Raw genomic sequence first — 27,717 nt, forward strand, 5'->3', positions numbered from 1 at the left:
TGGTTTCTGATTTTAAGGAGATGGAAAGCTCCTTGGGAAGTTGGACTGTAATAGGTGAAACGAGCAAATACAACACATTTAGAGCAGAATAAATAGAAGCAAGCAAATTACCAGGGAAATTAATATTAATACAAATTAGTTACAGAAGTATTGCTTGAGATGTGAATAGCTAAGGTCAGCAATGAGGCCCCTCAAAGATGGAGTTAACATCTTACTCATCTTCATAGCCCCTTACTGCCTGACACACTACTTTGCACTGATGTTTGAATAATAGCACAATGAGAACGCAAGGCATCATTGTTATTCTGTGTCTCTACAGGGCTGAAGTTAAAATTCCTTTTTTTTTTTTTTAGGAGAATATCCTAAAAGATTTCCCATGACACTTTAGTAGAAATTAGTTTATCAAATTACTGTATTTATTTGGCCTTGGGTTGACTCTGAGGCTGTGGATGGTGAATGTCAGAGGGAGAACTTAGGAAGGTGCCGGGGAGGGAGCCTCATGGACACTCACAGAAAGGAAGTATGTATCAGAACACTGAAGTCAAACTTCATTGACTTCAATAATCTTTTGATTTTTATTTATTTACTTGACAGACAGAGATCACAAGTAGGCAGAGAGGCAAGCAGAGAGAGAAGGAAGCAGGCTCCCTGCTGAACAGAGAGCCTGATGTGAGGCTCCATCCCAGGACCCTGGGATCATGACCTGAGCCAAAGGCAGAGGCTTTAACCCACTGAGCCAATCAGGTGCCCTACTTAAATAATCTTACTTAAGTCATTCTGCCTATGCCACTGCAGCATTTACTAAATAATATCCTGTAGCTGTCTCCTCTCATTTTTTAAATGATGTATTTCCTCAATATCTCTCCCACAAATAGATTCTACTGTTGCTTTTTGAGACTGGGCACTATGGGTTCCCCCCACTTTCCCACCTCCGCAAATCTACAATGTTGATACACAGACGATGCTCAAAAATTAACTCGTGGGTAGAAAATATACAAAACTCTGTATATTTATCTCTCTCTTGGTCATTTTATCTCTATCCTAGCACACTATAGTCATAATTTTTATATGAATACATAAATTTTCTTAGTGGCCTCTGAATTCCACCACCTCTTTTCTTTCGGGAATGGGAAAACCATCATCTCTGACAACTTAAATTCTCATTTCCTTGTACTCATCACGTGTGTAAATACACAACGGAAGCATGCTTTTTTTCAGTTAAAACTCTGGCAGGTGGCTACTATCAATGATTAAATCCTCTAAATAACTTTCGAATTTGTCTTGGGGATGAGGGTGATGCAATAAAGAGAGTTTTAAAAAAAAGACTAAAAGACTGGAGGACATGGTTTCTGATTTTAAGGAGATGGAAAACTCCTTGGGAAGTTGGACTGTAACAGATGAAGCAAGCAAATATAACACATATAGAGTAGAATAAATGGAAACAAGCAAATTACCAGGGAAATTAACATTAATACAGGTTAGTTACAGAAGTGTTGGCTTGAGATGTGAATAGCTAAGGTCAGCAATGAGGCCCCTCAAAGATGGGGTTAACATCCCCATTTAGGAGACTTGTTGAACCTGACCACAGATTACCCAGTGACCTTAAGTGATTCAGTAGTATCAACTCCTTTTTCAAGTTGTAAGTTAAATAATCTTTATTTGTCATTATAGAAGATGATGCATTTAAGAACTTCAGGTTTCTTTCATACTCAATTATCCATATTCTTTTTCTTAGGTTTGTTGTTGTTGGCAATTGCTTGGATTAACTGTGAGGAAATATCCATATGTTCCTGTGGTCATTAAGACAGGTTCTTCCACTCTGAAAAATTTCCATACTGTTCTAACACCAAGAGCAAGTAGCTGGAAGAGGTTTGAAAGGGAAGAATATTTCTGCATAGTAACGTTGCACAAATATTGGAATGTGCTTCTGAATTGCAGTCCACCAATTCTGCAATTTATATCTCCCACATTATATTTGTCTTTATTAATTACACAAAATATTTTACACTATCCCATAAAAAAGAAAAAATTAAAATGGACATTTCATTTTTTATTAAATATCCTTCTACAACATCATCTCAAGAAGTGCCTCGTCTCCCACCTAAGGAACGAATCATAATGTGAGTAATTTGAAATAGAATTTGCAACAAAAAAAATAACTTACTCGAGCATTCACAGTTTCTGCCAAGACTTCATTCTCAGCTGCTAGGAAAATAACACCCAACACAAAGAAATGTCAGCTTCAGATAAGATAAATGGTTTAAATCTGATGTCTCACTGAAAGTCTGATTCTTTTTTCTCTAAAATATCAAGAATCTTTGTGCCAGGGGTTATGAAGACAGGAAGATCTTTGTTGTCTTGGCACTCACCAAGGGAGTACCTAGAATTCCTGTGTTAATTTCTTTAATTTTTAGGTGGTACCTAGGTGTTAAACGGATAATTTACTCTTTCAGGAAGTTTTAAAGATGAGAAATCCACTCCTTGTGATATAGGGTAGCCTAGCAAACTCGATAAAATAAACAGCAAGACTTTGTAGGATCTTTCTTGATTATATTTAATAACACTCTTTATTAAATAGGTATGTTTAATAAAGTGTAAATAAATATATTTAATAAAGAGTAAAGTATGTGAATAAATAAATAAAAATAAATTTATAAGTATAAATCCAGTCATTTCTTTTTTTTTATTATTTAATTTCTTTTCGTGTAACAGATTTCATTGTTTATGCACCACACCCAGTGCTCCATGCAATCCATGCCCTCTCTAATACCCACCACCAGGCTCTCCCAACCTCCCACCCACCTCCCTTTCAAAACCCTCAGATTGTTTTTCAGAGTCCACAGTCTCTCATGGTTCATCTCCCCCTCCAATTTTCCTCAACTCCCTTCTCCTCTTCATCTCCCCGTGTCCTCCGTGTTATCCCTTATGCTCCACAAATAAGTGAAACCATATGATAATTGGTTCTCTCTGCTTGAAATCCAGTCATTTCTTAAGTAGCTACTCCTTGTAGGAATTGGGAAACAAGTATGAGTATGACCTAATTTTGTAAAGAAGAGAGAGCTTTTAATCTTCATTGACAAAGTGAATCATCACTTGTAAATGCTTCTGAAGAGTATAAATTATTGCAAATAACATTTGTAGGTTTTTAAGAAAAATGTAATTCCTTATCATACACATCTGTGGTACACACGGCCTGGCCTGCTTCTTGCAGAGTATCACACTTCTTTTGTCTTGAAGCCCCATGCCTGGAAGCTTGGGGCTGCTTTCATAGGTACAAATTCTGAGTAATAAATTACCAAAAAGAAATATTTAATAACTATATACAGATAGTTGTATTTGATGTCCACAGGGATCATCATTAACTTGGTGCCATTCATTAATGTCCCATGAAACCTGATACTTTTTCTCATAGAGATTCAACTGTTACATCACCCTCCATCATCCACTGATGGATGGCCGATCACCTGTTCAGGAGGGTCTTCTGTCCTCCCGGCACATTAGCTACTTCTTCTTTCTTTCATTTATTTGTCAAATATTTACTGAGCGCCTAATCTATGGTGCTGCTGCTCTCTGCTTGTAATACCACATGTGTTGTGCCTCAGGCTTTACCCTGCCTTTTTCAAAGTCCTGTTTTGATCATTGCTCCAGCACATGTCCTGAATACACTGGGGATTTTCTATGGTGTTTGGACTAATGGCAAAGTAAGGTAACTCAGATTTAATTGAATGCAGTATGTCTTCCTTGATGGAACCAATGAAAATTACAGGCATTTAAAAATTTGACTTACTTAAATAAGAACAAAGTAATTTCCTAAATTAATTAATGTATCATTTATTAACTACCATTAAACCCTTGTTAATTAAATAGAATGGTGAAGTTAAATAAAAAGATGGATAATTTCCTAAAGGAGATGAAATTGTGATTTAAATATCTTTCTTAATTGGTTTAGTAGACAAGCACATATTGCAAAATTCATCTAGGACTGGGAACCGCAGGGTGATGAAAGACTCCAAACAGGTAGAGCATTATGAGATCAGGAGACCGCGAGGATCATTTCCAGAGAATGATTGTATTCTGTTTTATTCTATTTCAGTGGTTATTAATTTTCCTTGGTTAAGAATTCAATATACATAAGTCAACTAATGTTTACCAAGTGTCTCTTACATGCCAGGCATCGAAGGCATAGGAGTTAAGGATTTATTTGAACAAAATAGATCCTTTTGAGAATTTGGTGAAGGCTAAGGACTCCTTCCAACAGAAAAAAAAAAAAAAGAAAGAAATACAAACATGCATATTCACACCAGTTTTTGCACACAACCTCTCAAGAGGTATATAGACCTTTAAAGTTCATCCATGGGGACTCCTGGGTCTGTGGATTCAATTTAAGAATCACTGCCCCTTTGAAGGTATTCAAGCTAAGAATGATGGATATGTGTCATGGGACTAGCCACTTAACCTCCTTCCATTTCCTTGTCTGTTAAATGAGGGCAGTAGGTGAAAAGTCTTCCACTTCTAAAAATCCGTCTGTGCGCGGATGCTGCAAATACGCTTGTCTACTTATGTCATTACCTCTCTGTTGCTCATATTGGTGTGTGGGGATAAGAAAGAATAATACAAATAGAATAGGAATCAGAGAATGTTCTGGAGTTTAGAGACCAGATAAACTTCATGAGAGAAGCAGTAGCAGTCTCTATGGTAAATTGTCCCTTGGTGAGTGACTGTCAGAGTTAGGACCTGCCTCTGTATTTCCTGACTTCCAGCCCACAGCTCTTTCAGCAATGCTACAGGATGTATGAGGATTTATCCCCACTTGTGCCCATAAAGTAATTATACTAGATTAATAACTATCACCTTGAATTGATAAGCTAAATCTCACTTGTTTACTTACTGTATTAAGATACTTATCTTTAATTAGAGGTATTACAATGAAAATATTTTATAGACTTGGCATGAAGGGATACTTGGTGTGAAAGACATTTATGAATTTTAATATGGCAATAATCTTAGTGTTGTTGGTTGAATTGTGGTCCCCTCAAATTTAAACACTGAAGTCCTAATCCCCAGTATCTCAGAATATGACCCTTTTGGATATAGTCTTTACAGTGGTAATCAAGTTAAAGTTAAAATGATATATGTTTATAAAAAATAAAAAAAATGAGATTATGGACATTGGGGAGGGTATGTGCTATGGTGAGTGCTGTGAAGTGGGTGGGTAAGCCTGGCGATTCACAGACCTGTACCCTGGGGGGTAAAAATATATGTTTATAAAAACTTAAAAATTTTTTTAAAAAAAGTTAAAATGAGATTATTAGGCTGGCCCCTAATTCAGTATGACTGGTGTCCTTATAAAAAGGAGAAACTTGGAGATGCACTCACAAAGGGAGAACACCACGTGAACAAAAAGGCAGCAATCCAGGTGACAGGTAGATGCGTGACTCAATATTTAAAATATATGATATTTGAGCATGTTACAAAAGACTAACATATAAATAACTTATCCCCATCATTCATTAAATCTTACCATGGGAAATGTTGACAGTCATACAATAATGTGACTTTAAAAAAAACTTTTCTGGGGGCACCTGGGTGGCTTAGTGGGTTAAGCCTCTGCCTTTGGCTCAGGTCATGATCTCAGGGTCCTGGGATCGAGCCCCGCATTAGGCTCTCTGCTCTATGGGGAGCCTGCTTCCTCCTCTCTCTCTGCCTGCCTCTCTGCCTACCTATGATCTCTCTCTCTGTCAAAAAAAAAAAAGTTTCTGGGGTGCCTGGGTGGCTCAGTTGTTAAGTCTGTCTTCAGCTCAGGGCCTGATGCCAGGGTCCTGGGTTCCAGGCCCACATTAGGCTCCCTGCTCAGCGGGAAGCCTGCTTCTCCCTCTCCTACCCTCCCTGCTTGAGTTGCCTCTCTCGTTGTCTCTCTCTGTCAAGTGAATAAATGAAATCTTAAAAAAAAAAAAAGAATAGATACTTCCTGCCATCAAGATATGATATTCATAAATTACTGAATCTGTTTAAAAAAAAAAATTTTCCACTTATTGTTACAATGTGCCAAATATTATGAGGCATACAAATATACTCTAAGCTACTTTGCTTAAATTTGTATCTTCCTAAAATTTAATAATTCAGTAATGATAAGTGCTATACCTTTATTATTCCACTTAGTGACTCATGTACTTACTGAAGCCAACAGTATTTGAGTTAAAGCTGTGGTTCCAACATTAAATCATTCTACCATATTTCACAATGAATATTTTTAGCAAATATTTTCCAGTAACTATTTTTTTAGAAAAATAGTAAAAAAAATTCCACTAACTATTTGCCCTGATCTGAAAAATATTTCTGGCATTCACAGTTAAATATTTTGACAGTCAGGGGTGCCTGGGTGGCTCAGTGGGTTAAAGCCTCTGCCTTCGGCTTAGGTCATGATCCTAGGCTCCTGGGATGGAGTCCCATATCCAGCTCTCTGCTCAGCGGGAAGCCTGCTTCCCTTCCTCTCCCTCTGCCTGTCTCTCTGCCTACTTGTGATCTCTGTCTTTCAAATAAATAAATAAAATCTTTAGAAAAAATATTTTGACAGTCATGTGTATTTAATATGAGTAAAACAAACTCTCAGATACAAGGAAAGACACCACAGAAAGATAAAATAATTGTTTTGGAGTAAAATATTACTTATTCCATGGCATAATTTAAATGCATAAAATGAAAGCATTTTTAGATGCTTATAATAACTTTTATAAGCATATTTAAAAAATAATTAGCACTATAAATTATTGGAGAATATTCTTAGCACTATTATAAAATGTATTGAATATTTTAAGTTTGAGATTTTTTATGGTGATGGGGTGAGTCAAGACAGCAATTTTGGATTCTGAGGAATGGACTCTTACATAGTTAAATTAGTTTAACCAACATTTATAAGCTGATAAAAATAATATATTTATTTTCACATCCAAAATACATAATAATATTTACATGTGATTTACATTTTATTACATTTATTACATAAAATTATTCCTGCACAGCACGAAGGTCATTTGCCTGGCACAAGGGACGATGTTCAGGATATTAGTTGCAACCCCTCACCTCCTAATTAAATTTAACAAAGATATCGGTTTCATACTCTTGTGCCCAACATAATGCTAAACTGTCTAATTAAGAAAATATATTTTTTGTTTAATTTATTTAAGGTATAAATGTATGTCATGGTTTGAGAAAGACTTTAAAGAGTAGTATTCAATTCAATAAATGTAGACTGAAGTTTCAAATTAAAGCCGGTAAGAATTTAAAAAAAAAAAAAAAAAAAGATTGACATTGTCTCTACCCTTGAGGAGTTTTGTTGCCACAATTTGAGAGTAAAACCACACGTAAATAAGTACTCTGTTGCTTTATATAAATGGTAGCTAAGTAGCTGTTTAGGGAAGGGCAGTAATATGACCTGGAGTGATCAGATAGAATGTGAACTGAATCTTAATGAATGGAAAAGCTTTGGACAGGAAGTGAAGAGAGAGAGCTTCCTGGCAGAGTAAGTGTTTTCTCATTCATAAGCGGAGCAAGTAGGTTTTATTTATTTATTTGAGAGAGAGAGCAAGTAAGAGCATGAGAGGGGAGAAGGTCAGAGGGAGAAGCAGACCCCCCATGGAGTTGGGAGCCTGATGCAGGACTTGATCCCAGGACCCAGGGACCAGGACCCAAGCCAAAGGCGGCTGCCCAACCAACTGAGCCACCCAGGCACCACAGTGCAAGTAGTTTTTAAAACTATTTTTTAAAATTTACTGTGTAAACTGTGGTGTTTGCTGATGTCCTGTTAGGTTTGAGGTTGTAAGATCATCCTCTAATATAGGTGCTTTTCTTAGGGTCGTTTTCAAAATCTCCTTGAGAGATTCCAAGGACTCAGAACAGCCAAAACAATCTTGAAAAAGAACAAAGTTCATCAAAGTTTATGCTTAAGCCTTCTTAACCACTTAGCGGTTTAACTTCTACCATTGGGGTGGTGTGTGGCTTTGAGTTCAGGGAGTTGAATTTTGTTGTTGTACCTTTTCAGTCAGGAGCTAGTAGCTTGGAGCTTCCTTCCCTCATAGCTCCTGAGAGGTGCTGGGGAAATATAATTAAAAGCAAAGTCTTCTCCCAACCAGAAAACCTCCCAGAAAGCCTCACCATAGATGTGGTAGAGAGAGAAAACTATTTTCTTATTGAATAAGCATTAAACCAGAAAGTCACGTGGATCACAGGCAATCCACTAAGACATGACAAAGACCGAAAGAAATATCAGCCTGACATATAACCAAGCAGATTCAACAAATTATGAGCGTGTTTTCCAGATAAACAGTGTCTTTTATTTTTTTTTATTGGAACCTCTAAATATCTTTATTTGATTTGCAATTGTCATGTTATTTCTACTTTTCATTTTTAAAAATTTTATTTATTTATTTATTTATTTATTTATTTATTTATTTATTTATGTACTGAGAGAGAGTACACATGAGCAGGGAAAGGAGCAGAGGGAGGAAAAGCAGACTCTGTGCTAAGCTCAGAACATGATATGGGGCTCAATCCGGGGACCCCAAGATCATGATCTGAGCTGAAATTAAGAGTCCGTAGCTCAAGTCACTTCATTTTTTTATTGTACTAAATGTACTAAATGAAATGTGCTAAATTAAGTGTACTAAACTAAAATCAGTGTTTTAGCTATTCAGAATCTTTTTTTTTATTTTAATTTTAAATTTTAAGATACTTTGTATCATGCTATATATGTAGTACAAATATAATTATTTTAGCAATGGACCATGTAACTAAATTTGCTTAAAATAGAAATATCAATTTCAATGGAATACTTCCCAATGACATCATGATCTTGGAATTATAAGTTCAGAACTCTCAATTTATGTGCAAATACATTTAGAGATTGGTCTCTTCTAAATTATCGTCTCAGATTGTTTTGGAGCCCATGGTCTCTCATGGTTCACCTCCCCTTCCAATTTCCCCCAACTCCCTTCTCCTCTCTAACTTAATTTTTAAGATAAATTAATCATTTGTAGTTGGTTGATTATTTTAATTATGAAATCAAATAACTTATTTTTTATTCACTGCCTAAGAATAGTTTTTGATATTCACAAGAGAATGTTCATGTAAAAGAGAGATTATTTTAAGTTCTATATATATCAATATGGAAAGAAGACAATGTCTACCAGATAAGCAGTGTCTTGTCAAGTAAGAGGAACTAGCAGCCTCTTTGGCACATGTAGTACATATTCGTTGTACCTGGTAATTGGAGTGACCACCTGTGTTGACTTTATCCAGGGGGAAAACAAACTTCTTTTAATGACAGAACGTAGTTTTGCAACCTGGAAAAGGCCCCCCTGAATTTAGACTCCTGCCTTCCCGCAGAAGCTAGGAGACAGGAGTGTTCTCTCCCTTGAGGACTCCCAGGTCTTTCTAGACATTACTGGGTCACAGAGCACAAAAAGGCTGAATTCGTCTTCAGGGATTTATATACATTTTGAAGAGAGGAGAAAGTACGTACAAGTTTTCTTAAGTAAATGACCTGAGAAAAAAGAAGCAAGGGAAATCTCTCCCCTCGTTTTCAACAGGGAGAATTAAGTCTCTTATTTCTAATTGCATTTGCTGTCACAGGGGATGCACAGGCTGCCAGGGATGACTGTGATGTTATTTTTAAGCCTGTTTTCCTACGAGTTGCCCCTTAGAGCAGCTTATCGTTCATTCTGTTTGGTCAGAGGTTGGATTTAAGCCCCTTGTACCAGTGTGTCTTCTCTCCTGTGTTGATGAATCTGTGTCCAGCTTGGGGAGTGCTTTCAGTGTTTCCCATGTCCTGCTGGCTCTGAGTGGGGGCAGCCGAGTGTATTGCACAGCCTTCCCGACTCCCAGAGTTGATTCTGACCCAGGACACCTCTTGATGACTGTCCCTTCCCTTGATCCTCTCCATTAAACTTCTGGCTGCTCTGCTCTTTTGCTCTAGGACGGAGCGTCCAGCCACTTCTTAATTGCCCTCCACTAAGATCTGTGTTGTTTTTCAGCAATGCCCTTAGGCGTGGAGTTCTTCACTCTCAGTTCCAATTAAGTCCGTTTTCTCTGAGCTGCAAAGCTCCTTGTCATTGTGGCTTGCCTTTCCTCCAGGGCAGAACCCCTGAACCACTCTGCCAAATTTGGATGTGAGGACACCCTTGCTCTAGGAGTATGCACTGAGGTGGGAGGGGGAAGAGGTTGGCAGCCCCTGGTCTTCTCAACTTGCCCCTTCAGGCAATGAGCGTTCACCCTTTGAGTGAGCTGGAGAGGTGGCGATTGGAGCCCCAGGAGCATCTGGCCTTCTGTGTCTGGGGTAGAGCTTCTGCCTTTTGAATAGAGGGTTGGGTGGAGCGGTAGAGACCGGATCCTCTTAGCACGACTTGCCTAGAATAGAGCTTCCTAGAATAGATGAGAAACATCTGCACCCTGCCCGTCTTGGACTGAAACTGTAATCCCGGATGGGGAGCTGGCCGGGAGATGGAACTCCCATTTTCTTGGCTGCACACAAATAAAGCTTCTGTAATGAACAGCTGGGGGAATACTGAAGGAGGTTATGGTTCAAATACTCCTATTTTTACTGATATTTAGTAGATTTTCTTGAATGAATATTTCTCCATTTGCTGTATGCCCTTAGGACCATTTCTAGAGACTTTAAATAAATAAAAATTATTTTTCAGTAGTTGAATGATTTGCTAGAGAGTCCGTTGAGCTCCTTGATCGAACATTCCAGAAGTCCCAGTTCTCACATTCTTTTTGGAATATATTTCACTGGATATAAAATTCTGGAATTATGGGTTGGCTTGTTATTGTTACTTGTTTCTTTAAGTAGTTTAAAAACATTTCTATATTTTGGCTTACATAGTTTCTGACAGTTTGCTGTCATTTTATATCTTTGTTCTCTGTATGTAATGCTTTTTTTCCCTTCCTCTTGTAAGGGCCTATTCAGCCAGAGCAGCCCCACCCTGGTTGAACTGCCATTTTGTTGTAAAACTTGGGTTGACCTTGCCCCCCCCCCCCCCCCCCGCCCCCGGAACTTATCTAAAAGCAAGTCCTGGAAACCAGTCCCACGTAACAAAGTCCAAGTACAAGGGTGGGTCAGGTCAGGTGGAGGTATTCAATCAGTGGGGGCGTGTACTATCTCCTAGCTACCAAGGAGTAGGGGCCCCGCCCTTTGGGAGCTTTTTGGCACCAATCCTAACCAAGGTGTGATAGGCTGGTTCAAATGTCTACTAGGGTAAATTGTAATTCAGTTTGTCGCCTAGCATCACTGTGGCATTTCCTATGTGTGTGTTACAATCTCATTGGCCACCTGTGTGTGGCCAGGCCCAACCACATGGCCTTTGCTCTATAAAAGTTAGTCTGGAAAGCAGGAAGGGGTCGTCCTCTCTGGAGGGGCAGCCCCGACTAGTCTGTTTGACGGTCGGTATGATTCCTCATGCTTGGTGCGAAATAAAGCTTTGCTTGACCTTCACTTTGTATCAGTCTCACTCCTTCAATCACGGACCCGTTATTGGGGTACCCAATTTTGGGGACCCAACACTCTGTTCAAGATTTTTTTTCCTTTGGTTTTCAGTAGTTTGACTGTAATATGTAACATGTAATATGTAATATGATCAGATATATTTTTTTCCCAATTTTTCTCACTTGGAATTCTTCTGAACTTTTTAGATATGTGTTTCTTGTTATTAATTTCAGAAAAATTATCAACCATTATCTCTTCAGATATTTCTATTGAACTGTTACCTCTTGTCCTTCTGGTGCTCCAATTACATCCATATTAAACCATTTGATATTGTCCCCCAAATTCTTAGATGTTCTGAGTTTTTACTGTTTTTGTTATTGTTTGTTTTTTTCCCACTTTGTTTTCACTTTGTGTTTTTTTTTTTTAATTAACATATAATGTATTATTTGTTTCAGGGGTACAGGTCTGTAAATCATCAGTCTTAGAAAATTCATAGTACTCCCAATAGCACATACCCTCCCCAGTGTCCATCACCCAGCCATCCTGTCCCTCCCACTACCCTCCCCTCCAGCAACCCTCAGTTTGTTTCCTGAGATTTAAGAGTCTCTTATGGTTTGTCTCCATCTCTGGTTTCATCTTATTCATTTATCCCTCCCTTCCCCTATATAGGATCCTCTGTCTTGTTTCTCAATTTCCTCATATCAATGTGATCATACAGCTGTCTTTCTCTGATTGACTTATTTTGCTTAGCATGATACCATCTAGTTCCATCCATGTCATTGCAAATGACAAGATTTTGGGTTTTTTTGATGGATGCATAGTATTCCATGGCATATATCTACAACATCTTCTTTATCCCTTCATCTGTTGATGGACATCTAGAGTCTTTCCATAGTTTGGCCATTGTGGTGGGACATTGATGCTATAAACACTGGGGTGCGTGTGCCCCTTTGAATCACTACACTTGTATCTTTAGGGTAAATACCCAATAGTGCAACTGCTGGGTCGTAGAGTAGCTGTATTTTCAACTTTTTGAGGAAACTCCATACTGTTTTCCAGGGTGGCTGGACCAGCTTGCATTTCCACCAACAGTGTAGGAGGGTTCCCCTTTTGCCACATCCTCGCCAATACCTGTTGTTTCCTGACTGGTTAATTTCAGCCATTCTGATTGGTGTGAGGTGGTATCTCACTGAGTTTTAATTTGTATTTGCCTGATACGGAGTGATGTGGAGCACTTTTTCATGTGTCTGTTGGCCATTTGGATGTCTTCTTTGTAGAAATGTCTGTTCATGTCTTCTGCCCATTTCTTGATTGGATTTTATGTTCTTTGGGTATTGAGTTTGATAAGTTCTTTATAGATTTTTAGATACTAGCCCTTTATCTGATATGGCATTTGCAACTATCTTCTCTCAGTTGGGATAATTTCTGTTGATTTATTTTCAAGTTCATTGATCCCTTTCTCTGTTACATCCAGTTGCCTCTAAGTCTGTTGAGAGAATTCTTCAACTCTGATGCTGTGCTTTTCTTTATTTACAAAATTCCATCCCTTTCCTTCCCTTTCCTTCCCTTCCCTCTCCTCTCCCCTACTCTCTTCTTTACTTTTCTCTTCAGAGTGACAGCATGCGTGTGCGCGATTAAGGAGAAGAAGAGTAGAGGAAGAAAGAGAGAGAGCATCTTAAGCAAGGTCCACGCTCAGGAAGGAGCTGGACACAGGGCTCAATATCACAACTCTGAGATCATGACCTGAACTGAAACAAGAGTTGGGTGTTTAACCAACTGAGCCACCCAGGTACCCCATGTTTCTAGAATTTTTGTTTGATTGCCATATATATATATATATATATATATATATATATATATATATATATATATATATTCCATTTATTTTCTAAAATTCTCCATCTATCATTTAAGCTGTCTGTTTCTACTAGAGGATTTTATATATTAATCATAATTATTTAAATCTCTATTGTTAGTTTTAACATCTGTTTCTACCTCTGTTGGCTGCTTTGCCTCTTGACAATGACTTGGTTTTAGTTGCTTTCTGTATCCCTTACTTTTTTAATTGAATGTCAGAAATGCATAAAACAACATCAGAGACTAAGGTAAAAGGTAGTTACATCTGGAAATGGACATGTTTTCTTTTCTCTCAGGTTAGTCAGTAGTTTTGCTGGGTTTGTTATTGCTCCTCTTACCTTAAGGACAACCTGGACTTCAAATTCCTCCATCAGAGGATCACTGACAATTGTACTTGGTGTATAGCCTGACATGAAAAAAGGATTTTTTCTTGATTTTCTTGCTCCAACTTCAGCCTTCAGTGGGCTCTTCACCCTTGTGCCACAAAGTTTTCTCTTCACGCTCTTATCTCCCTGCTCCCCACAAAGTGGCGTACTGCTATTGCTTGTCACTTAGTGCAACAGTTTTGATTGGGACATGGGCTTTCTCAATTCTCCTGCTCTGTTTTCAGTACTGGATACATGCTGTGAGCCTGGGCCTCCAGACTAAGGCTTTCTCAGACTTTTTGCCCTTTCATGGCAAGGCACTTTGTTCTGTATTTGTGGGGAACTCTGGTAGGGGCAAGTTTCTCACTTCACCTCCAAGAGTAGAAGACCTTTGCTTTATATCAGTGCAGGATCCTGGGCCTGAGTAAGTTTTCTTCCCTTCTTCCAGCAGCTGGATAAGATATCTGAGGATCTGTGCCAGTCCACTGAGGCCAGGTAAGTGAGCATAGATGGGTCTTGTGTTCAGAAACCTATAGTTAGAAACCTATTTTCCCCTTCACATTTAGTAAATTGTTCCTTTAAAAATGGTTGCTCATCTCATATAAGGACAGAAGCATTTGCTAAAGAGAAACAAGGGGAGGAATACTTCTTTGTCCATGACCCATACTTTAAGGACTTGCACAAGATGGGAATGATAGAAATCAGAGCAAGAGGACCGCTGGGAGTAGCCATATCCAGGAAGGCAGAGTGAGAGCTGGGGCATGGTCATCTCTTCCATGCCTTCCAGAGCTTGGTCAACCTGTGTTTTATGTGGGTGAGTGGCTTTTCCCTTCCATGCTCCTCACTGAAGCAGAGTGGTAAGGGGGAGAACAAAGAGACCTTGAACTTTAAGATCCAAGCTCTGACCCTTACTGTTTATGTAACATCAGAATAATCCCTAGAGCTCAGCCTGACCTGGCAGCTGCCTCCCTTGCCAACCTTGCTTGGCCCATTCCCTGTGCTCACTGGCCTGTTGATTCTTGTTTCTGGCTGACCACTGTACTTGCTGTTTGCTCTGCCCGGATGTTCCTCCCACACACCTTACGCTGGCAGGCCCTTTTTCTTTGTTCCCGTCTTACGCTCACATACCGCCTCTACAGGGAGGCCCTCCCATCAAAAGGACCTCTTCCCACCCAGTCCCTCACATGATTTTATCAAACCTTTCAGAGAGCTTATTATTTCTGATATTATCCTGTGTATCTGTTTGCTTTCTTGCTGTTGTCTGTCTTGCTCCCTCTGGGTTATCAGCTTTGCAGGCCAACCACCTGGTATGTCTTGCTGGCTCCTATGTTTCTCACACTAGGGCCTGGCACTTGGTAGACATGCAGTAAATGTTTATTGAATTAATTGAATGAATGATTGTGAATGAAAGAGATAGTTATATACATGTGTGCGTGTGTCAGTGCATTTTTTTTATGTTTTGACTTGTTCCATGAAAGGGCATGAAGTGGCTTAGAAGGACCCAGCTTGGAATCTAGGAACCAACTAATTTTTCATTTTGCTGATGCTTATGCCACTTTCATTGTGATCTGCTTATTTAGTTGCAATAGAGGGCATAGATTTCATTTTCTGGTCCTCACTGACTATGTAAAATGGCTGCTGCTTTTTTCCTGTATGTCGTACTGTTATTAACCTATTGCTACAAATGAGTTATTTATCGAATCAGCCACTGATAGATACAGTATAAAAATCTAGGAGCAACTAGGTGTGCCTTGGTGGCTCAGTCAGTTTGTGTCTGCCTTCAGCTCAGGTCATGATCCCAGGGTCCTAGGATCAAGCTCCATGTGGGGCTCCCTGCTCAGCGGGGAGCCTGCTTCCCCCTCTCTTGTTCCCTCTGCCACTCCCCCTGCTTGTGCTTTCTTGCTCTCGCTCAAATAAATAAATAAAATCTTTTAAAAAAATAAAAATCTAAGAGCAACTAAAAACAAATGATATGCTTTATCAACAAAGAGAGGGTAGTCCAAGATGGTGGAAGAGTAGGAAACCTCAGTATCGTCTGGTCCCAGGATTTCAACTAGATAGGTATGAAACCATTCTGAACACCTCTGAACTCAGAGATCTAAGAAAAGAACAGCTACAATTCTACAGATAGAAAAGCAACCACTTTTTGCAAGGTAGTAGATGCAGAGAAGTGAACACCAGGCGATATGTAGGAAGACAAATGGGGTGGGGTGGAGAAAGTCTCTGTAACCTGGCTACCGGAAAGTGATAGAGCAGTGGAGCACGAAATCAGAACTTTTCAAGTCTGCTCTACGGAGGGGCATCCCTGCCTGAAAGCTGCCTAGATGGCAAGCAGGGTGGAATCCTACATGGGACAACGTATCTCAGGATCTTTGGGTTCACGGGAAGCTGGGGGTGCCTGAGTGCATCAGAGTTCCCAGGCTTCGGAGTGGAAAGCCAGCTGCAGTCAGCGAGCCCAGAAGTGGGCTCAGCTCAGGACTGCCATATACTGCAAAGTGTAGGGCAGTTGGGTGACTGCTCTCTGAGTAGCAGCCCAGCAAGCAACAGAAATGGTGAAATCCCCCTTCCGTCCCCAGGAGGAGCGACGTAGGTGTGTGCCACAGGAGTCTGCAGGGTTTGGACATCGCAAATGGGATCGTTGTGTGCCTGAAACAGAAAACACTCGGTCAGAGGCTGGGTGAGCATGGAGTGTGGCCAGAGACTAGGGACACAGAAACGGTGGACTGCTTTTCTCGTAGGGCTCACCGAGGAGTGGGGCTCCCGACCATTCAGCTTCAGAGCCAGAAATTGGGAGGCCTTGTTTTCATTCTCATCCTCTAAAGCAGAACAGAAAGCCCTCAGGGAACAAAAGTTACATAGAGCAATCCAGAACAGCTTTCTTAACCTGGCCCCCTGGCAAGGGCAGTGCAGTTCTGCCCAGGGCAAAGACACTTGAGAATCAGAGCAACAGGCCCCTCCCCCAGAAGATCAGCAAGAACATCTGGCCAAGACCAAGTTTACGATGACAGATAATTGCAAAACTCCAGCTCTGGGGGAAAATAGTATACAGAATTCATGGTTCCTCCCACCCCGAAGATTCTTTAGACTCTCAATTTAAATTTTTTTCTCTTTCCTTTTTCAACCAATTTCTTATTTTAGCCACTCCTTTTTAAAAATTTTTTTTAAATTTTCATTTTTACAATTACATTCTATCCTTTTATTTTATTTGATGTTATTTTTGTGTATATATATATATATAAGTTTTTTTTTCTTTATAATTTTGGGATGCTGTTTCTTTTAACAAACAGATCAAAATACACTCAGAATCTAGTGTATGGCTCTGTTTTCTTCACTTGTCTGATCATATTCTTCTTTTTGTTTTGTTTAAGTCATTTTAATTTTCATCTTTACAGTTATATTCTATCCTTTCATTGCATTTAATTTTATTTTTAAACATATATAAGTTTTTCTTTACAAATTTGCAATCTAGTTTCTAACAAACAGGTCAAAATACACAGGATCTAGGGTATTGCTGTATTCTGTTCACCTTTCTGATTATATTCTCCCTCTCTCTTTCTCTCCCTTTTTTTTTTCTTTTCTTTCTTCTTCTTCTTTTTCTTTTTTTCTTTTTTTTTTTTTTGGTTTCAGGTCTCTTCTGATTTGTTTGGTGTATATTTCTCTGGGGTCATTGTTGCCATTTTAGTGTTTTGTTCTCTAATTCATCTATTCTTCTCTGAAATAGAATGACGAGATGGAAAAACTCATCTCAAAAAAGAGAACAAGAGGAAGTACTGACTAACAGGGACCTAATCACTATGTATATAAGTAAGATGCTGAAACTAGAATTTAGAATAATAATTACAAAGATACTAGCTGGGCTTGGAAAAAGTATAGAAGACACTAAAGAATCCCTTTCTGGAGAAATAAAAGAAGTAAAACCTAATCAAGTTGAAAGAAAAAGGCTGTTAATGAGATGCAATAAAAAATGGAGGCTCAGAAAAATAAAAAGAGAATGGGGCTCCTGGGTGGCTCAGTGGGATAAAAGTCTTTGCCTTCAGCTCAGGTCATGATCTCAGAGTCCTGGGATCGAGTCCTACATCGGGTTCTCTGCTCAGCTGGGAGCCTGCTTCCTCCTCTCTCTCTGCCTGCCTCTCTGCTTACTTGTGGTCTCTGTCTGTCAAATAAATAAATAAATAAAATCTTAAGGAAAAAAAAAAATGGAGGCTTGGGACACCTGGGAGGCTCATTTGGTTAAACCTGTCTTCAGCTCAGGTCATGATTCCAGGGTCCTTTGATTGAGTCCCACATCAGACTCCCTGCTCTGCTGGGAGTCTGCTTCTGAAACAGGAAGAAATAGGAAACCTGAACAGACCCATAACCAGCACGAAAATTGAAGCAGTGATCAAAAATCCCCTAACAAACAACAGTCCAAGGCCCAATGGCATCCCAGAGGAATTCTACCAAACATTTAAAGAAGAATTAATACTGAATTTTTTGAAGCTCTTTCAAATAGTAGAAATAGAAGGAAAGTCTTTCCAAAGTCTTTCTAGGAGTCCAGCATTACTTTGATCCCCAAACTAGACAAAGACCTGCACCAAAAAGGAGAATTATAGAACAATATCCCTGATGAACACGAATGCCAAAATTCTCACCAAAATACTAGCCAGTAGGATCCAACAGTACATTAAAAGGATTATTCACCATGACCAAGTGGGATTTATTTTTTGGCTGCAAGTGTGGCTCAACATCCACAAATCAATCAGTATCATACACTACATTAATAAAAGAAATGACAAGAACCATATGATCCTCTCAACAGATGCAGAAAAAGCATTTTACAAGGTACAGCATCCTTTCTAGATTAAAACTCTACACAGTGTAGGGATAGAGGGAACAAACTTCAATATCATAAAAGCCATATGCAAAAAGCCTACAGCGAATATCATTCTCAATTGGGAAAAACTGAGAGCTTTTCCCATAGATCAGGAACACGGCAGGGATGTCCACTCTCACCACTGTTGTTCAGCATAGTACTAGAAATCCTAGCCTTAGGAATCAGACAACGAAAAGAAATAAAAGGGACCTGAATCAGCAGAGAAGTCGAACTCTCACTCTTCATAGATGACGTGATACTCTGAAAAACCCAAAAGACTCCACCCCAGAATTTCTAGAACTCATACAGGAATTCAGCAACATGGCAGGATATAAAAATCAACACACAGAAATCAGTTGCATTTCTATATGCCAACAATGAAATAGAAGAAAAAGAATTTAAGAAATCGATTCTATTTACAATTGCACCCAAAACCATAAGATACCTAGGAATAAACCTAACCAAGGAGGCAAAGAATCTGTACTCAGAAAACTATAAAGTACTCATGAAAGAAATTGAGGAAGACACAAAGAAATGGAAAAACATTCCATGCTCCTGGATTGGAAGAACAAATATTGTTAAAATGTCTATGCTACCTAGAGCAATTTGCACATTCAATGCAATCCTTATCAAAATGCCACCAACTTTTTTCAAAGAGCTGGAACAAATAATCCTAAAATTTGTATGGAGCAAGAAAAGACCCTGAATAGCCAAGGGAATGTTGAAAAAGGAAACCAAAGCTGGTGTCTTCACAATCCCAGACTTCGAGCTCTGCTGAAAAGCTGTAATCATTAGGATGGTATGGCACTGGCACAAAAACAGACACATAGATCAATGGAACAGAATAAAGAACCCAGAAGTGGACCCTCAACTCTATGGTCAACTAATATTCGGCAAAGCAGGAAAAAATATCCAATGGAAAAAAGACAGTCTCTTCAACAAATGGTATTGGTAAAATTGGACAGCCACATGCAGAAGAATGAAACTGGACCATTTCCTTACACCATACACAAAAATAGATTTTAAATAGATGAAGACCTAAATGTGAGACAGGAATCCATCAAAATCCTTGAGGAGGACACAGGCAACAACCTCTGTGACCTGGGCCATAGCAACTTCTTGTTAGATATGTCTCTAAAGGCAAGGCGAAATGAACTATTGAGACTTTACCAAGATAAAAAGCTTTTGCACAGCAAAGGAAACAGTCAACAAAACCAAAAGACAACCAATAGAATGGGAGAAGGTATTTGCAAATGACATATCAGATAAAGGGCTAGTATCCAAAATCTATAAAGAACTTATCAAACTCAACACCCAGAGAACAAATAATCCAATCAAGAAATGGGCAAAGGACATGAACAGATATTTATGCAAAGAAGACATCCAAATGGCCAACAGACACCTGGAAAGGTGCTCAACATCGCTAGGCATAGGGAAATACAAATCAAAACCACAGTGAGATAACCACCTCACACCAGTCAGAATGGCTAAACTTAATAAGTCAGGAAATGACAGATATTGGCGAGGATGTGAAGGAAGGAGAACCCTCTTACACTATTGGGGGGAATGCAAGCTGGTGCAGCACTCTGGAAAACAGTATAGAGGTGCCTCAAAAAATTGAAAATAGAGCTACCTTATGACTCAGCAATTGCACTACTGGGTATTTACCTCAAAGATACAAATGTAGTGGTCTAAAAGGGCCTGCTTCCCAATACTTATAGCAGCAATGTCCACAATAGCCAAACTATGGAAAGAACCTAGATGTCCATCGACAGATGAATGGATAATGAAGATGTGGTACACACACACACACACACACACACACACACATACACACACAATGGAATACTACTCAGCCATCAAAAAATGAAATCTTGCTATTTGCAACAATGTGGATGGAACTAGAGGGTATTATACTAACGCAAAATAAGTCAATCAGAGAAAGACAGTTATGATCTCACCCATATGTGGAATTTAAGAAACAGAACAGAGTATCATAGAAGAAGAGAGGAAAAAATAAAACAAGATGAAATCGGGGAGACAAACCTTAAGAAAGGTTTGTTTTCATAGAAAACAAACAGGGTTGCTGGAGGGGAGGGTGAGTTGGTAGATAGGGTTACTGGGTGATGGACATTAAGGAAGACACGTGATGTAATAAGCACTGGGTATTATATAAGACTGATGAATCACTGACTTCTACCTCTGAAACTAATAATACATCTTAATAATTGAGTTTAAATAAAGAAAGATCAGTGAATTTCCTTCAAATGTGAATGTATTTGTCAGTCATTTTGTTGTTGTTCACCACCAGGCTTATTGCCATAATATATGGTATTTTACATCTCTTTGGGTGCCTGGGTGGCTTAGTTGGTTACGCATCTCCCTTCGGCTCAGGTCAGGTTCCCAGGGTCCTGGATCCAGTCCCACGCTGGGCCCCCTGCTCAGTGGGAGGTCTGCTTCTTCCTCTCCTACTGCCCCTCCTCTCGCTTTCTCTCTCACTTGCTTACTCTCTGTCTCTCAAATAAATAAAAATCTTATTTTAGTTATAGAAGGAATTAAAAGGTGTGAGACTGTTATTTGATGTAGGGTCCAGGGAAATCCACTAATGTCATTTCAGTGAGTTGCTTATATTTTTGTTTACTTTTGCCACTTGTTTTCTCATCTGTAAATTTAGAGGTTAGACCCTCTAAGCATCAGCTTCTAGCTCTGAAATACATTGACAGTTCTCCCTTCTTTCTTTCATCTCCTTTGGCCATTTCAGAGGACACCAATAGACATCTCCAGACTAATTTAAATTTCTTAAAATGATCTGCTATGGGTTTGGGGAGAGTAAAGAAGTTTCCAGAAAAAGAGCTGATCAGCAACACTGCTGCCTGCTAGGAATCCATTGAAGTTCATGTCACAGTCATAGTCCTCTTAGACCTCAAGTGTGACCTGCTGCTTATGGTCAATTTGTTGGAGGCCTTGCTTAGAGGATAAACATTGCAAGATATGGATTTTCCTTTTGACATTAAATAGAATCTTCCTATTAAAATTGCCTTATTATCAGCTGTGTCTGGACATTCAAGCTACATGTGGAATAGGTTGTTTTTACTAATCATTTAGGATGTAGTTTATCTCAGATTATGGTTTGTGAATTCCAAGCATCAGAATTTACCCCTGCCATCTATAGTATGGCTATAAGGCAAATTCCTTTGCCTCACCTCAGACCTGCTGAATCAGAATCTGGTAGAAGAAGATGGTGCCCAGGGACCTGCTAGTTTCACAATTCTCCAGTATATATAGTGTGTGTGTGTGTATACATATGTATACACACACACACATATATAGTATATATTTGTAAATATATTCACATTGTTGTATAACTAATCTCCAGAATTTTTTCATCTTGTAAAACTAAAACTCTGTGCCCATTAAACAACTCTCTATTTCTCCCTCCCCATAGCACCTGGCAACACTATTCTACTTTCTGTTTTTATGAATTTGACTTCTCTATATACCTCCTATAACTGAATTCATACACTATTTGTCTTTTGGTGATCGCCTTATTTCATTTAACGCAATGTCCTCAAGGTCTATCCATATGGTACCATGTGTCAAAATTTCCCTTAAAAAAAGGAAATGAATACTAGTTCATTGTACAGATATACCATACATAAATAAAGTCCATTGATGGACACTTTGACTGGTTCTACTTTTTGGCTATTGCAGTAATGTTCCTATGAATGTGGGTGTACAACTGTCTCTATAAGATTCTGCTTTCAAACTTTTTGGATATATACCCAGAAGTAGAATTGCTAGATCTTTAGCAATGCTAGATTTTTAATTTTCTGAGGATCTGCCATAATGTTTACTATAATGGTTGCACCATTTTACATTCGTACCAACATTGTTCAAGGGTTGCAATTTCTTTTTTTTTTTTTTTTTTAGATTTATTCATTAATTGTAGAGGGAGAGAGAGAGCATGACAAGCAAGGGGAAGGTAGAATTAGAGGGAGAGAGAGAATCCCAAGCAAACTCCTTGCTGAGTGCAGAACCTGATGTGGAACTCCATCCTAGGACCCTGATATTATGACCTGAGCTGAAATCAAGAGTCGGACACTCAACTGACTGAGCCATCGAAGCACCCCAAGGGTTCCAATTTCTCCATATCCTCACCAACATTAGTTATTTTCAAAGATCATCAATATTTTGATTTAGTCTTTTTAGGGGCCTTCACCAGTAACATGTTTTGTTGAGATAACTGTTCTAGAACAAGGTAGAATTTTTGGAAGTTTCCTTAGTTATTTATTATGAATTCACTTCTGATTAAATAAAAATACTTTGTTTCATAGGTTTATCTATTTAAATAAACACATAGTTACATAGAAGTCATGTTTCATCAATCACACATGGCGTATAATACAGCAAATTATGACTTTTACTGAACTAAGAATAAGGTCTAATATTTATATAGTGATTTATATAGTGACCTGCAGTTTACAATGGGTCTTCATATGTTTTCTTACAATATGTTCATACTAATTCTTTATTGCCATAGTCTTTCTCAAATGCAAATCTGACCATTTCACTCTCATTTGGAGACTTCTAAAGATTTCCTAATACCGGGGCGCCTGGGTGGCTCAGTGGGTTAAGCCGCTGCCTTCGGCTCAGGTCATGATCTCAAGGTCCTGGGATGGAGTCCCACATCGGGCTCTCTGCTCAGCAGGGAGCCTGCTTCCTCCTCTCTCTCTCTCTGCCTGCCTCTCTGCCTACTTGTAATCTCTCTCCGTCAAATAAATAAATAAAATCTTAAAAATAAATAAATAAATAAATAAAGATTTCCTAATGCCCACCGAATAAAAATAAACATTCTCAGCATGGCAAATCATCCCCTCTAGTCCCATCTCTAGTTGTGTCATCCTCCCACCCTACATTTCAGCTAAATCAAACTTCATGTAGTTTGCTGACTACCACACTATATCATATCTTTGAGTATCTCTTTATGCGGTTCCCTGTGGCTGAAACACGCTTCCCCACATTACACCCTAGATTCGCTGGGAAAAATCACTTGAACTCTATCAAGACTCAGCTCAAGTGTCACCTCTTTCCTGATGCCTGTCCTACCTCAGGGGGCCAGTAAGATGTCTCTCCAGTCCATCTCTTACCAAGTAGAAGGGACCTCTCTTTTCTGCCCAGTGTGGCCAGATAGGTTTTCTTTACAGGACCTACCACATTTCACTACATTCCTTTACACTCCCATCAGTCTCTCTTTCAAGACTGGGGGTTTCTTGAAGGAAGAGGCTGAGTCTAGTTTAACTCTGAATTGTCTCCAGGGACTTAGTAAATGTTCAATAAATATATATTGAATAATTGAATTAATGGATGGATGGGTGGGTAAGTGGCTGGGTCTGTGAAGTAGGAAGGTAATAATACTCATATAAGATTAAAAATTATTAAGGAGCTTCCCAAGATCATACCACAATAATTTGGGAACTGCAAATCAAATCTATGTCTTCTAGCATAATGCTTCCTCCCCACCATGTGGACTTCAAAATATAAAATGCCAACATTAAAAACATTGTGTAAAAGAAGAGTAATACATTTATTCCCATTATTGAGTCTTTTTAAATAGGTACATAAACTAATCTGATTCTTTCACCACATTTAACCAGATCTCTGTTTCCTGATGCTCCTACTTTGTCTCATTTACAAAAGATCCCATTAAAATTCCGTAAAGGCGGATCGCTGGCGCGGGGGCCTCAGGAGCAGCTGTCGCCCGCGCGCTGACTGGGTTCCGAGCGGGCCGCCGGGACTGAGGCGGCGGAGCAAACATGAATGTTGGAGTTGCCCACAGTGAGGTGAATCCAAATACTCGTGTAATGAACAGCCGGGGTATGTGGCTAACATCTGCCTTAGGAGTTGGCTTGCTTCATATTGTCCTACTCAGTATTCCCTTCTTCAGTGTTCCTGTTGCTTGGACCTTAACAAATGTTATACATAATCTGGGGATGTCTGTATTTTTGCATGCAGTAAAAGGAACACCTTTTGAAACTCCTGACCAGGGTCAAGCAAGGCTCCTAACTCATTGGGAACAACTGGACTATGGAGTACAGTTTACATCTTCACGGAAGTTTTTCACAATTTCTCCAATAATTCTATATTTTCTGGCAAGTTTCTATACGAAGTATGATCCAACTCACTTCATCCTAAACACAGCTTCTCTCCTGACTGTGCTAATTCCTAAAATGCCACAGCTTCATGGTGTTCGGATCTTTGGAATTAATAAGTATTGAAATGTTTTGGAATGGAACAAAAATGTTTACAGCTACTGAGTTTTCTGTAAGGAAGGAGTGGTTAGGAAACTGCACTGTTTCCATGATAATGTGAAATGAGAAGTATTTACATTGGAGGGCCAGTTGCTGGTTCTTCATATGCTGTTTTGAAGGGCAGATATTTACTATAAGATGCCTCTGTCTAATGCATGTGGTGTCTTTCTAAAGAGAGGCTTTACAGGCAGGCTGGGCAGGCCCAGCTTATAAGTTAAATGGCTGTAAAGTGAGGGTATAGTAGATAAATCCAAGGAAAGAAGAGATTTATAAGATACTAAGAACACCTTAGCTTATAATGAGTGGGCATTATGTTAGGAGAAGAAAATTTCCAATCATTCAGTCAGTTTAAGCAGACATACATGTAAACCAGAATCATCTCTTTACAAGTTTATTACAGATCATTTTTATTACAGTTTATTACAGATCATTTTATATTCCTCTTGTGTTACATAAGAGGATATTTCCCTCTTGTTTTATACAAGCCAATCCCTACTTTATGATTGTAATTTTTTGGTTTTGCTGGCTCGACACTGTATTGAAGGATGAGGTCATTTTTACATTTATTAAGTTACTGTGAAGGTCCACCTTCATGACTGGTGATAGAAGACAGCCAGGCACCTTATAAAGAGCCTCTGAGTCAGACTTCTCATTTTGGAGCAGAGTGGGTTTTGTTGCCTTTTCAGACACAGGGCTGCTAATCCAGTGAAGAAAATAATTTATTTCACACAGTTAAAATATATGATAAGTTAAAGCTCTCTGCTTATTTAGTTGATCAATCTGATTGTGAAAGACTGCTGTTGTTTAGAAAAGGAAACAAAATGGACAGCTATTTAGCCGACCTGTGGTCTGGCAGAAACTGCTTCTCTAGCAGTAGTACCAAAGTAAATAATGGAGTCGTCTTTAGCGGGATTGCAGTAAAAAAAAAAAAAAAAAAAAAAATTTCTTTTCTTACATCCTCTGCTCTCAACCCCCATACTTTTCCCATTAATGTTTTGCCTTTCAATACATGAATTTTAGTGCAGATTAACCCAGAGTGGTAACTGTTTCCAAAGCAGCAACCACATTGAATTCTTGTGGCTTAGAGACACTTCCGATAGCTGGCATTAATTACAAGAAATAACTTATACTGCTTTGAGAAGGACATATGTCAAAAACAAAGTTCTGATACGGGATGAAACTGAAAAGTCCGGTAATATTTGTAAACAAAACTGAGTGAAAAGAGTTACAGACCAACTGAAAAATCAATTTGTTTCAATAAACTGACTTTTGGGGGCTAATGATCATTATTTTGTATTACAGAAGTACCGAGTTTAGAAATCAGTTGTGTAATAATGCTTTTGTATGTTTGTCTTTTCCCATGTATTTTTAAACCAGTAATCTATATTTGAATAAAACTTTTCTTTCATGTAAAAAAAAAAAAAATTCAGTAAAGGCACTATATGGTTTTGTTAATAAAGTCCTGACAATGGTACCATTCATATCCAAGGAACTACAAACATTTGCAAATTATTTTTTCTTTCAAAGTGATCTCACAAATTCTTTTTTCCTGTTTTCCATCCCAGTGGTAATGAAAATAGCATAGACATTGGACACAGAGTCATTGACCTGTCTTGGCTTCTTGAGACACTTCATGGTATATGACCTTATCCAAGTCATCTTGTTTGTATGCTTTAGTTTCCTTACTTACAAAATTAGAAGAATGAGATCTGCTTCATAGCACTGATGTGAAGATTAATGAGATAGTATATGCCCATTGCCTTGCACATATTAGGCATGCAAAACATGTCAAACCCTCCTTACACGAATTTAATTTACTAAAAAAAAATAGATCAGGGTACCTGGGTGGCTCAGTCATTAAGTGTCTGCCTTCAACTCAGGTCATGAGCCCAGATTCCTAGGATCAAGACCCGCATTGGGCTCCCTGCTCAGCAGGAAGCCCGCTTCTCCCTCTCCTAGCCCCTCTGCTTGTATTCCCTCTCTTGCTGTCTCTTTCTCTGTGTCAAATGCATAAATAAATAAAATCTTTTCTTTAATTATTTTTATTTATTTGACAGAGAGAGAAAGAGAGAGAGATCCCAAGTAGGCAGAGAGGCAGGCAGAGAGAGAGATGGGAGCAGCCTCCCCACCAAGCAGAGAGCCCCATGCGGAGCTCAATCCCAGGACCCTGAGATCATGACCTGAGCCGAAGGCAGAGGCTCAACCCACCGAGCCACCCAGGCGCCCCAATACATAAAATCTTTAAAAAAATAGATCTTTGTACTTTTCAGAATGCAGTGAGATCAATTTGAAGAGCAAGTCTCGTCTTCCAAATCAGACAGAAGTTTCCTCAAAGCAAAGATCACACCTCATTCATCTTTCCTACAGTCTCTCACACATGCTAAATAAATATTTCCTGATTGCTGGTCATTTTCATCAGGCATATATATTTATAAAATACTTTTCAGTAACTTTTATGGATTATCATTCACTATATGCTTCAAAAGAAGAAATGTCTTTTCCTAGAATGTCAGATGGTGACCCGTGAAGGAAGATTATAAATTATGGCCTTTGTATGTTGTCGCCATGCTCTGTCTTTCGGATGGGGCTCTGGCAGAGAATCAGAAACAAAACTTACTTGGCCTCACATTCCAACTTTTGTACTAACTCCATTTTCGATAAGCTCTGGAGGAATGAGGCTTAAAATTAAGTTACAGTCTTCTCAGACCCTGTTATTAGAAGTCTCATATATGCTGTATTTAATTTTTAGTTTGCATATATGTAATTAAAACAGTAATTTTCAAATGAACATTTACATGTTCCCTCATTATCTAAACAACTGTTAATTTTTAGATCGAGGTTGTCTGTGTTACCTCA

At 38.8% G+C, this 27,717-nt stretch overlaps 1 protein-coding gene and 1 pseudogene across 4 annotated transcripts in view; both read left to right on the forward strand.

The window, feature by feature from the left end:
* NMU (neuromedin U) overlaps positions 1-27,717 on the forward strand; it is a 179,816-nt gene that overhangs the window by 72,107 nt on the left and 79,992 nt on the right. The gene's annotated exons all lie outside the window — the stretch shown is intronic.
* Positions 24,278-26,286, forward strand: LOC309863376 (ORM1-like protein 1 pseudogene; annotated as a pseudogene). The gene has a single exon. The product of its transcript is annotated as an ORM1-like protein 1 pseudogene (transcript).

This window comes from Mustela nivalis (genome assembly GCF_964662115.1).
Source record: "Mustela nivalis genome assembly, chromosome: 4".
Taxonomy (NCBI): Eukaryota; Metazoa; Chordata; class Mammalia; order Carnivora; family Mustelidae; genus Mustela; species Mustela nivalis.